At 46.3% G+C, this 12642-nt stretch overlaps 1 protein-coding gene across 4 annotated transcripts in view; it reads left to right on the forward strand.

Annotated features, from left to right (window-relative positions):
- The window catches only part of XRRA1 (X-ray radiation resistance associated 1), a 624270-nt gene that overhangs the window by 522901 nt on the left and 88727 nt on the right, over window positions 1–12642 (forward strand). The window lies entirely within an intron of this gene.

Here is a 12642-nt window from a genome sequence, read left to right on the forward strand (position 1 = left end):
TACGCAGTTTAAAAAAATGCACCTAAAAACGTTTTTGCTTTGGGTTTTTAAATAAATAATAATATGCAGATTCGTGCTCTCATGTGTTAAACTCCAGTAGTGCCAAAAATAAACAACCTACTACCTACTAAAAAAACAACGCAAACGGGCAGCTCGGCGAAAAAGATCTGTCCAGACGGTGGGAACCCTAACGAGTTGGCTATTAGAGGAGCAGCTGAATCAAGCACAACCTGTGCCTACAGAGCAGCCGGTGTTGTGTCCCGGTCCAAAGCATATTCTCCCTCCCCCCCCCCGATCGGCCCCGTTGTCTTATTTTGAATCCAAGGAACAATCATGTCTGGCCTCCTCGAGGTCACCCGTGAGGGGGCGGGATGCTTCTGGTACCTGTAATCAAGGCTGATATAAAAGAGGTGATCATCTCGACTGTGGACAGCAGTAAACCTGGTCCCCAGCTAAAGCGGCCTTCACTTTTTGCTTTGTTTGCAAAAATACCATCTCTTCGAATTCTTAATTCCAGCGATGTTGACTTTTTGGAACCCTTACGCCTATCCTGTGTGAAATTTACAAAAATTAATTGCTGCTTGCCTGAAACGGCAGCAATGATGAGGGCCAATCAGGGGTCTTTGGGGTACCTGGGTTATGTACTGGATTCCCCCCTTTCGAAGGTCCCATTGCTGGACGGCTTTCGGAAATGCAAGTGTGCTCGTCCCACTAGGTCCTCTCCAGCATCCTCAGCAAAACCCAAGTCTAAGCTCATTGATGAACAATGGTCGGAGTGGCTTCAAGGAATGTTTGCACAAAGGAAAATGGGGTGACATTGTTCTATTATGAGTTGGAACACGAGGGGCTTCAGCCACTGGTTAAATGTGAGGGGCTCCTGTGACTTGTTGCTATCAGCTGAGATATTTCTACTGCAAGAAACTTGGGTCACATTTGATATTGAATTTGACGGATATGTCACCTTCCAATCAATGGCAGCTAAGGGTGAAAGGGGTAGACCAGTGGGTGGTCTATTGACTAGTGTCAAGTCCTCCTACAACCCTCAGGACAACCCAGGGGGAAACTTACTGGTAATTTAGATATTTCCTCCAGGGGGACCGGGGGGTGGGGGAGGAATTTAAGGACATCCTGATAGCCAATTGTAGTGATAAACAGTACCCGCACCTCCCTGGGATCCAGCCCTTTGTGCAAAGTAAATCACTCCTAATTACCTTCCCACACAAATGAGGTTTAAGAAGCACGATGAACTCAGTCTGGAAAAAAGCCAATCACACAGAATATGATGCTTGCATTTATTATCTACAATGACTAATGAAAACTAAGCAGCAATTTATAATAATGTGGAAATAGAGAGTGCAAGCTATATAATGCCAATTATCAATCACAGATGAATATGCAATTATTTGGTCTTACGCTCCTAATGAAATGTAGATGAAGGTACGATCTGATCACACCCAGGACCCTCGCCGCTACAGGTGCCCGGCACTCCTCAGCAGAGGAGGGGAGGACTGGCCAAGCCCCCACAGTCCTACACCAGAGCGGGGATGTGATGTTAGGAGCCTCGGCCCTGATAGCGCACAGCTGGTCGTCCAGGCACTGTCCTTGATATGCGCGTCTTTCCAACAGTCCAGGATGAGTCCCCCCTCCCAGGTCCAAGTATAGTTCTCTTATTAGGAGCTGCACGTCAATCATCATGACGTGTCAGCTCTTCGAGAAGCTTCTAGGCTCTCCCCTCCTGGCAGTAAACATGTTTTTTGCTTGGAAAGTTACAAGACTGGAAACAGCCAGCCTTGGCTCCCAGGCTTCGGGCACTGTGTTTTGCATTCTTGCCTTATCAGTGCACCTGACTCGCAGAGCGAAGACGAGCAAAGCTATGCCTGACTCCCAAGGGCTGCACAGAGCCTCTTGTGCTAGATGTTTTATGTCTTCAGAAAAGGCCTTTGCAATTAACCCCTTGCAAGCATGCAGGCTCACCCAGTTCGAGAGTCCTGGTTGATGTCAGCATTTTCCTCCACGCTTCGAATAGGCTCTAGTACACACAAGATAGCTCAGTGGGTTAGTGCAAATGCAGGTTACTGCAAGCGCCTAGCAGCTTATCACGACATTCCACCCCTTTCGAAGTGAGGCCTGAAAATGCTGACTCAGTTCCATGATCTGGAAGCATGCACAGTGTGCTGTAGGCCAATTAAGCGTTTCTCTAGCGCAGTCATTCTAGTATAAAGGAAAGACATTCTGCGCAAGAGCCCAATGAAGACGATAAGTATGAATATTAGGGAAATCAGCAACCACAGCAATGGGTGCAGTATTATATTAAGCAGTTTAGTGGAGGAGGGAGACCATCCAGTGAATATATCCCACCAGTGGTGAGTAGTAACAGATTGCAGATGGTCAGCAGTTTTGATTAATTGGTTTCTGTCTATTATTAGCTTGTACTCTGCAGAAATAGCTGAGGTAGCTAGCGTCTGGAAATCTTTCCAAGCAGTTTGAGCAAACTGTCTAATAGCTTGAAGCCGGGCAGTAATCACTCCATAGGATAGAGTCCAGTTAAGCAAATGCGTGAGCTCAGCATGCAGAGTAGTGTGAGACCACTGGGTTAAAGAATATAGGGTATGAGTTAACAATGTCTAGGATAGTCACAACTTGATCTACGCAAAATACCTGAGGATTCCCTAATAACCTATAATTGTTAATAAGCAAGGAATGATTAGTAACTACGCAAGCTGTATGCTGATCTATTTGAAAGATGTCAGTCCCATTTATGTGGTATTGCATCCAGGTGCACTCCTCTGCTACGGGATGTATGCATGGGTCCGGAACCCTCCCAGTTAGGGGACACACCCACCCCTGATCCCAGGGCATGCAGGTGTGACTGTGGATGGTGTAGTTTTGGCTGTCTAACCATTCCCCTCGTATTTGCGGAACCCACCAGGAACCATTGATTTTCATAGGCAATACTATAAAAGGGCACCATATTTCTAGAGCATAAGCGGTCCTACTAACTTGCATTAACGCATGGCAGGTGTTATTCATGCAATCAAAAGCAAGCGGCTTAATCCATATGTTTGCTGGTAACTGTAGCTCTGTGTGCCAGTGGGTTGAAGATAGTCGCCCCCATTCGGAGCGGAAAGCCAACACCTGCTGATTTAGCAAAGTTTGCCATAAAATACATTGTGTGTCTTTAGCAGTTTTGTTGATCTGCCCTATGGCAGAGAAAATGTCTTCATAGCTGAAATTCTGCCACTTCCAATGGTTGCCAATACTTGTAGCAGTGTTGCGCAGGGTAGGACTTATCAATGGGCCCCACTGAGCCAGAAGTTTTATAGCGCCGCTGGCATCAGAACCCATAGTGGCTAACTTGTTGCGCACAGTTTTTATGTCAAAAGCATTTTAAAGCCCCTGTTCCCACTCCCGCTGCACCCGCAATCAATGAATCTAAACCCCTAGCTACGCGCAATTTGGTGATGGGCCATAGAAATTGACTCCATTTATAGCAGCTTGGTAGTACTAAGGAGACATTGCCCCTTGACAAGTCTATGTCTAAGTGTACCTCTGAAATAATGGAAGCGTGCATCACATGTCTGCAATTTAAATGTTGTCTTACTATTGGAAAATCTAGCATGTTTACCAACTCCACTTTGTGTGATTTGAAAAACACCATCCTCCAAGTGGGATGCCTACCATGTACAATATTGGTTTTTGATACAAACACCATACTACCATCTGGTAGAGGCTGTTTCAACGTACAATTGTATACAAGGCATTTGGATAAGTTATAGTCCAGAAAATCTTGGCGAGTACACTCGTTGCAGTTCTTGGGACAAAAGAAACATGAAACATCAAACAAATTATTTGATCCATTCACTGAAACTTTTGGACCTAAGATCTCGTAGGCGCCAGTCATATGAGTTAGTGATAAAAGGTGTCCAACAATGTGCCAATCTAGAACTCTTGCAGTTCCATGTGGATACTCATTTGTAACGCTTTTCTCACAGGTTACGGTGCGGTTGTAGTTATCACGCAGGACTGGAGCATCAGGTGTAGTGCATGCGATTCTCAGAGTCCATGTAGTGTCTTGCAATAACCCACTCTTTACAGAGAAAGCGTTGGTTTGGCAGGCCAGGAGCACCCACAGCAAGGCAAGTCCCATCCCCTTCATACTGCTCTACGTTCATGGTGTGAGCCTAGTAGCGGGAATATAAACAGGCACATCAGAATTATGCACAACATAAGTACTTCCAACACCTTGACTTAGCACTTCCCCAGCCTCAGGCTTTTTGTTAGGATGGTGCACCCACACCTTTTTTCCTGTGCTACCGAAGCCTCCTTCCCCCCTCAATGTAGTGTCTGGAGATTGCTTGCTTTCTACTACTAGGGGGACAACTGCTTGTTCACAAATCAATTGTGCAATTCGGTCATATTTGGTTAATGGTACTGCAGATGCACCAGCATTATGTAAAAGTACCGAAACTGTCCCTCTATAATCAGGATCAATCACACCTCCTAATATGCCAATGCCTTGTTTTGCCAGGCTGGATCGTGCAGCAATGCGTCCATAAGTGCCAGCCGGCAATTTGATGCCAATACCCAGCGAGATGGATTTGGTTTGCCCCGCCGGTATAACATCATCTTCACAGGTAGATAGATCAAGTCCAATGCTGCCTGCAGTCGCTTGCACAGGCAGCTTAGCTTCTTTGTCGGTTTTCCACACAACAAGAGTCTTTGTAGATTCCACTTTCGCACTTGTCAGTCTCACAAAGGGTGTCTGGCGATTTCCCAGTGGACGATTGTTCAGTTCAAACAGTGCATGTGCCAGATGTTTGGAACACCCCTTGAGAGTGTGAGTCTTAGTCAGCTTCTTTATTTGTTGCTTGAGCAGCCCATTGCTATGTTCCACCAGAGCAGAGGATTCTGGGTATCGGCTGATGTGCAGTGTCCACTTTATGCCTTGCTCTAGTGCCCAGTCTTGCACATTGTGTCCAGCAAAATGGCTGCCTTGGTCTGATTGGATTTCATCCGGGATGTCATAGTGTCTGATGAGGTATTCCATGCCTTGCAAGGTAGCCCGTTGATCTGCATGGGCGGCTGGATAAGCTAATAACAGTCCAGAGTATGTGTCTACCATGGTCAACACATAATGCTTTCCATTTTCGGGCGGTAAAGGGCCAATGTAGTCAACTTGCCATACGCTAGCAGCTTTTTCACCTCTTCTCAAAGGGCCTTGAGGCTTCCTCTCCAGAGGGTAGTGCTTCACGTCACTGCACACGGAACATTGGGAGGCAGCTTGTCTGGCTTGATCCATGGTAATGGGCAATTGTCTCTTTTTTGCCCATTGATAAATTCCTGTTTGCCCTAGATGCCCTGAGGTTTGGTGTGCCCAATCCGCCATCCCTTGCAGCACCTCAGCTTCTTGCGGTGTTGTCACTGGGCGAATCTTTGCCATTTGGTCCACTTCATTGTTGAACAGGGCAGCCAGTGAGGTGTCAGGGGGCATGTGTGCATCGACATGCCCAATGCAGATTTTGCACCTCTCACCTTTGCACCACATCTCTTCCCAGATGTCTGGCCCTCCCCAGATCGGCGTGTTCTTGATCTGCCAACCATCTCTTCTCCATGCCGGTGCCCAGTGTATCAGGCCTTGATATGTGGCCCAACTGTCTGTGTATATGTATGCAGTCTCTGTTTCCTTCACCTGTTCAATCACGGAGGCCACTGCTTGCAGTTCAGCATACTGACTTGATCCTCCCACACCTTCTCTCATTAGCAGTGTTTCTCGATGGGGCTGGAATGCGACAGCTTGCCAGTGTCTTTGCCCTTTATCATACTTTGCCGTGCCGTCCGTGAACCATGCAGACTTTTGTTCTTCTTCTGTCAATGTATCATAGGCGGGTGCGACTTTGAAGGGAGATTCTGGCAATGCCACAGGGGTGTTTGGTTCAGGCATCGCTTCCAGATCTACTGCCTCAGCATTTGTTCTTGCAGTCTGGAAACCCCTGTGCGGCCAGCTTTCGCACGTTGCTGTAAATACCATTTCCATTTGACATGAGTGGCGTCTTGTGCTCTGCCACTTTTCCCATTTGCAGCAGTGTCACGCACCCAGCCCATGATTGGAATTTCTGTGCAAATTGTCACTGGTTGCTCGCCTGTGATTCTTTCAGTTCCAACTAGAGCCCAGTACACTGCAGCAACTTGTTTCTCAAGCGGAGTGTATCTTGTCATAGGATCTGTGAGTTTCCTTGACCAGAACCCCTGTGGCACTCTTTTATGTCCTTGCTTTTGCCACAAGCTCCACACAGCCACGTCATTGTAGACAAGAATTTCCAATTCAAAAGGATCAGTTTTTGTCAGGGGCCCCAGCGTGATGTAATTTTGCAATGCGTCTTTAGCCTGTTGGAAGGAAGTCTGTTGCTCTAGGCCCCATGTAAAGTCATGTTTCTTTCTGGTGACTTTGTAAATGGGTTTCAGTATCAGGCTTAAATGAGGTATGTGATTTCTCCAAAACCCCATTAACCCAATGAATCTTTGTGCCTCTTTTTTATCTGCTGGTGGAGCCATCTGCTGAGCCATATCAATTACCGGGTCGGGAATTTTCTTAACTGACCCAGACCAGATTGCACCTAGAAATTTCACCTCTTGAGCAGGCCCCTGTACCTTTTTGGGATTTATGGCCCACCCCCGATTTTGCATGTGTGTGATCAACTTTTCAGCAGCATTTTCTACATGTTCTTTCTCAACACTGGTCAGCATGATGTCATCAATGTAATGAGCAATAAATACATTATCCAATTGCACCATCTTTAAGTCTCTGGCAATCAATCCATGACACAGAGTGGGACTATGCACATACCCCTGGGGCAATTTAGTAAAGGTAAACTGTCTGTCTCCACAAGTGATAGCAAATTGGTCTTGTGATTCAGTGTCAATATCAATGGAGAAAAATGCATTGGCCAGGTCAAGGACCACATGCCATTCACCCACTTCTCTCGTAAGGTTTTCAATCAGGGTGATGTCTGGCACCGCCGCAGCTAAGGGCGGCACCTTCTTGTTCAAAATGCGGTAATCAATTGTCAGACGCCATGCCCCATCCGGGCGGCGGACAGGCCAGATCGGCGAGTTGAATGGACTGACTGCCGGCCTCATTATGCCAGCTTTCACCAATGACTCAATAGTTTCACCAATCTCTTTATGTCCTCCTGGCAACCGGTACTGTTTCACACACACTGGGTCAGCAGGAGGAGGTAAATGCAAGGGGGACCATTTGGCATGCCCAACCGCAACGGGGTTAATAACTCTCACATGGATTTTTCGATTGCCAAAAACAAATTCGCCTAAATCTGTAGTCACACTTTTGCCCAACAACACATCCATGCCAAGGATGTACTCCGGTATATCTGCAATCAAAACATTTGCTGTGAAAGGCAATCCCTCGCCAATTGACATTTTTACATTAAAGGCTTTTGCAACAGTTTCTGCTCCCCCATAACCATTGACCAAAACTCTGGGACCAGACAATTTACTGGGATTGCCATTCAGAATGGTTACCTCAGCTCCTGTGTCTAATAGAGCCAAAACATGTTTTACTTTCTCATCCAAGTACAAGATAAGTGGCACAAAAGGGCGTCTGTCTCTGGGACTAGTTCTCTTTATTAACCGTACCTCAAAGACAGAGCCAGCCCTTCAATCAAAAATGGGGTCTGGGACCTCCCACTTGTTCTTTGCCAAATCAGGGTAACCTTTTGCTCGCACTTTGGGCTTTAACACCTCCTCTTCAGAGGGTGCAGAGGGCTTAGTTTTTTCCCGTCCCTGTCTTTTAATTGTTTTCCATTTCTCCAGCAGCTCAGATGTGGGTTTACCATCTATCTCTTCCCTTGGAATTCCTGCTTTTAGCAGGTCCACCCACATTTGTTTGCGTGTGATCTCAACAGTATCAGCTTTCTCTTTAGACTTTACATTTTTACCACGCTTTTTTTCTGAATCATTGTTTGCAGCCACTAGACGCACTGCTTTGCGTACATCCAGCCCTTCTAGTTGCCCTAACAGAAGTGCCACTTCACCAATGGCTTTGCCCAGCGCTGGACCCAGCAATGAAAGCAATGCGCCCTTCATGTGACTCAGTGCATTTCTTAACAAACGTGCGCGCATGCCAGCTGTAAACAACTCCATGTCAGGCCCTGCAAAATTTGCACTGTACAGTGCACACTGCAAACCCATCTCTCTAAGCTGGTTTGTTGCTTCAGTTAGTGACTGCCAACAGCCCCAACTCTCTTCCATATCCATTGGACTCCCATACAGATTCATTAGGGCAGTCTGAAGCCAATTAAACAAGGAATGAGAACCTTGCTGTCCGAGCGCACCGCGCGCTATCTGTCCCAACATCACATTAGTAGTGAGTGAACCCATCTTTAACAGTTCCTCTGGGGTTAAGAAGATACTATCGGCACCCGTGTCCCAGATGCGAAGGAACCAAGTCAAAAGTGCTTCACCTAGCTTCTGTCTAAATAACTTAGCAATCTCTAAAAGCTCTGTCTGTGTATAATCACGGACAATCCTTGTATTTTGAATATTTGCACCGCCAGCTTGGCCTTTTGATTTGTTAGTGATTAACGGCCGTGCTGGATAAACACATTTCTTTGGAGCACATTCCAGCTCCTCTTCATCAGACCAATTTAATTCAGCAAGTCTAATTTCAACAGACTCATTCCAGTCATGTGCTTGCTCAGTTTCACTATCACTGACTTCACCCGACCATAAATTTGGGGACCATAAAGTTATCTTTCCTAATTAGCGCGCGAATCCTTATCTTTGACGGATTGCCCCGCTGCTGTCTGCGCTTGTGCGTGGCTAAACGCACAGCTAAAGAGGCACACCTGTCCTCCATCTGATCAGCCCGTTTAACGGACGATTCAAGGGTCTCTCTCATAATAATTTGTTGCTCTTGGAGCAGGGATACCTCGTCTGTTAATTTACGAATCTGAGCATCTTTAAGCAATTCATTCTCATGCACCTTTCTGAGCGCCTGCAGGAATAACCAGCCTATGTTTCCTGCTGCCTTTAGCTCCTTTCTGCATTTCTCAAGCGGTAAACTCTCCAAGCACTTACTAATTACCGCCGGGGAAACATCATTTTCAAGCATGTCCCATGCCCTCGGTGCCGAGTACCGATGCAAAATATCTGCCACACCCGACCAAGCATTTGATGCCGGCCATCCTGGAATGTGACAGAGTGCACTATCTTCCCCATTGCATTCATCTTTTGCATGTTTTTTCCAGAAGGGCATTGTGCTCGTAAACCCTGCTCACAGCGCCAAATGTAGTGATAAACAGTACCCGCACCTCCCTGGGATCCAGCCCTTTGTGCAAAGTAAATCACTCCTAATTACCTTCCCACACAAATAAGGTTTAAGAAGCACGATGAACTCAGTCTGGAAAAAAGACAATCACACAGAATATGATGCTTGCATTTATTATCTACAATGACTAATGAAAACTAAGCAGCAATTTATAATAATGTGGAAATAGAGAGTGTAAGCTATATAATGCCAATTATCAATCACAGATGAATATGCAATTATTTGGTCTTACGCTCCTAATGAAATGTAGATGAAGGTACGATCTGATCACACCCAGGACCCTCGCCGCTACAGGTGCCCGGCACTCCTCAGCAGAGGAGGGGAGGACTGGCCAAGCCCCCACAGTCGTACACCAGAGCGGGGATGTGATGTTAGGAGCCTCGGCCCTGATAGCGCACAGCTGCTCGTCCAGGCACTGTCCTTGATATGCGCATCTTTCCAACAGTCCAGGATGAGTCCCCCCTCCCAGGTCCAAGTATAGTTCTCTTATTAGGAGCTGCACGTCAATCATCATGACGTGTCAGCTCTTCGAGAAGCTTCTAGGCTCTCGCCTCCTGGCAGTAAACATGTTTTTTGCTTGGAAAGTTACAAGACTGGAAACAGCCAGCCTTGGCTCCCAGGCTTCGGGCACTGTGTTTTGCATTCTTGCCTTATCAGTGCACCTGACTCGCAGAGCGAAGATGAGCAAAGCTATGCCTGACTCCCAAGGGCTGCACAGAGCCTCTTGTGCTAGATGTTTTATGTCTTCAGAAAAGGCCTTTGCAATTAACCCCTTGCAAGCATACAGGCTCACCCAGTTCGAGAGTCCTGGTTGCTGTCAGCATTTTCCTCCACGCTTCGAATAGGCTCTAGTACACACAAGATAGCTCAGTGGGTTAGTGCAAATGCAGGTTACTGCAAGCGCCTAGCAGCTTATCACGACACCAATGTATATGATCCACCGGGTTAGTTTGTTACGGAGGCCCTAGGTGATAAACTGGACTAACTGTTGACAACATGGTGTATGGTAAAAGACCCTGCTACTATGGTATTATGTGGAGACCTAAATGCCTTGACCTTGAAGGGTGTGGAAAATGTGAATGTGTATTGGATATCTGTAATCTACCTTTAATCAAGAGTAATAATAAGGGAAAAGTGTGGCTGGATATTTGCAAAGATTGGAATTTGACAATCCTATATGGTCGCACTGTTGGAGATGTTCCTGGTCGCTCCACTTGGGCAGTGGGGTCCAAGTGTACAGTGCTTGATTATATGGCTGTGACTGATTGTCTCCTAAGTCATGTTATACAACTATGTATTACATTAAGTAACTATAGTGTTCATGCCACCCTAACGTTAAGTGTGGAGGGAGGAGGGAAGGTTGGGTGCTTGCAGCGAGGTGGTACCAAATCATGCTGGAAACAGGATCCAGTGGACCCAGCATAATATTGAAAAGATGAATGCCCTCTCCTTCCCTATCGATACAGATATCAAACAGCTGTTGTGGGGGACAAATCCAGAGGAGATCGAATCCTGGATATTGCAATTAACTCAGATACTCTTAAGGGTAGTCCAGCCCCTGGGATAAGATGGAAGGCGGGGGGTGCTTCGGCTTTTGATGTTAACATTCGGGAGTAGAAACATGGTATGCGCCAAGCTATTCGAGCCTTAAGAGTGCCAGTAACGTCTGCGGTAGATTATGGGCTGTTAAAGGCTAAGACTATAGAGATAAAATGAAAGTTTCGCTCCTGGCTACGACTCGATCACCTGTCCCTGCAAAGAGTCCCAGTGGCAGCAGTTTGCCTAAATACTTTGCAGTACAAACAGCTGTAGAATCTGGCACTTTTTGGCCAAGGCAGGGGTTGAGCAAAAGCTGAGGGTCTTGAACCCTATTCCTGGGGAATTATGGATTGACTTCATCTCCAATGAATTTTTCAAGGAGAATGCAATTACCACCAGTCTCCCTGTGGGGGTAAAGACCTGGCCGCTACATCTTAGCCATAAAATTGTGAAACAGACAATTATGAACCTAAAGTCCTCCAATGCTCCGGGTCCTAATGGCTTAGCCAATTCTGTGTTATAAAGTGACCCAAATAATTGGGCTCAGGTATTGCTTACGCTATACTCTCGAATCTGCAGAACCTGTCAGGTGCCTTCTTCCTGGAGAAAGTCTGTGCTGATCCCTGTGTATAAAAAGGGGGATAGGGCGAGTGCGGCCAATTATCGGCAGTTATCATTGCTTAATGCTACAAGTAAAATCTTCATGACACTGATACTCAAGGAAGTAGAAGCCTGGGTCTTAAATCGGATCCTAAACTATGCACAGATGGGCTTTAGACCAGGGGCAAGTACTAACCATAACATTCCGGTCCTTGACCAGTTAATCAATAATACCACTAGTAGCCAGGAGGCCACCTTGTACATAGCTTTTATAGATTTCAGCAGTGCTTTTGACCTAGTCGTGCCCGACACCCTGTGGTCGAAACTTATAGCTATGAATTGCCCTGTCTGGATAATGCATATATTAATCGCCCTCCATAGTAATACCTCCACCAAGGTCCGACTTAATGATAATGGAGAAGTGTCCTCCAAAATCTATACAAACATAAGGGTAAATCAGGGATGCAGAACTGGGCCCATGCTTTAAAACATATACATTGCAGACCTCCTGCCGCGCATGTCACTAAAGTCAAATTGTCCCCCCAAATTGGGCAGCACATCTATTTTTGGCATGCTCTATGCCGAAGATTTAATTCTATGTGATCGCACGCTATCGGGCATAAAGAGCATGCTAAATGAGTTGTCAGTCTATGCATCTCAGCTAGGTTTAATCAACCTGGAGAAGACAAAGATAGTGGCTATTGCCAGAAAGAGCCATAGCCGCTCTGGTATTGATACTGATCTGGGTACAGTTGCTGTGGTGGAATCCTACCCATGTTTGGGTTTGGACTTCAAAGCTTTATCTAACTATGAAGCCGCAATTAGCCATAAAAAGCATCAAGCGAAATTGCTTACGCTACAGGCTTGTACATTCTCAAAGGGATCAGCCATCTTTAGCATGGCAGGTATCCTAAGATTATACCAACAGTGTTTTGTTCCTGCCATTCGCTATGGTTTGGAGGCACTGGCCATGCAAGACCTGAAATGGCTGAACATTTTGGAGGGCCATAACTGGCGCACTGTACTGGGATTAGGGCGATCTTGCTTGGTACAGTTCCTGCGCCTGGAGTTGGGCCTCATTTCATTAAGAAGCATGGCGCTACGTGGAAGAGGCATATTTTATCTGAAAGCGCGCTCGGATCCCAGGTGTAAATTGC

Source organism: Ambystoma mexicanum, chromosome 7q, assembly GCF_040938575.1.
Source record: "Ambystoma mexicanum isolate Mex_15411 chromosome 7q, UKY_AmexF1_1, whole genome shotgun sequence".
NCBI lineage: Eukaryota > Metazoa > Chordata > Amphibia > Caudata > Ambystomatidae > Ambystoma > Ambystoma mexicanum.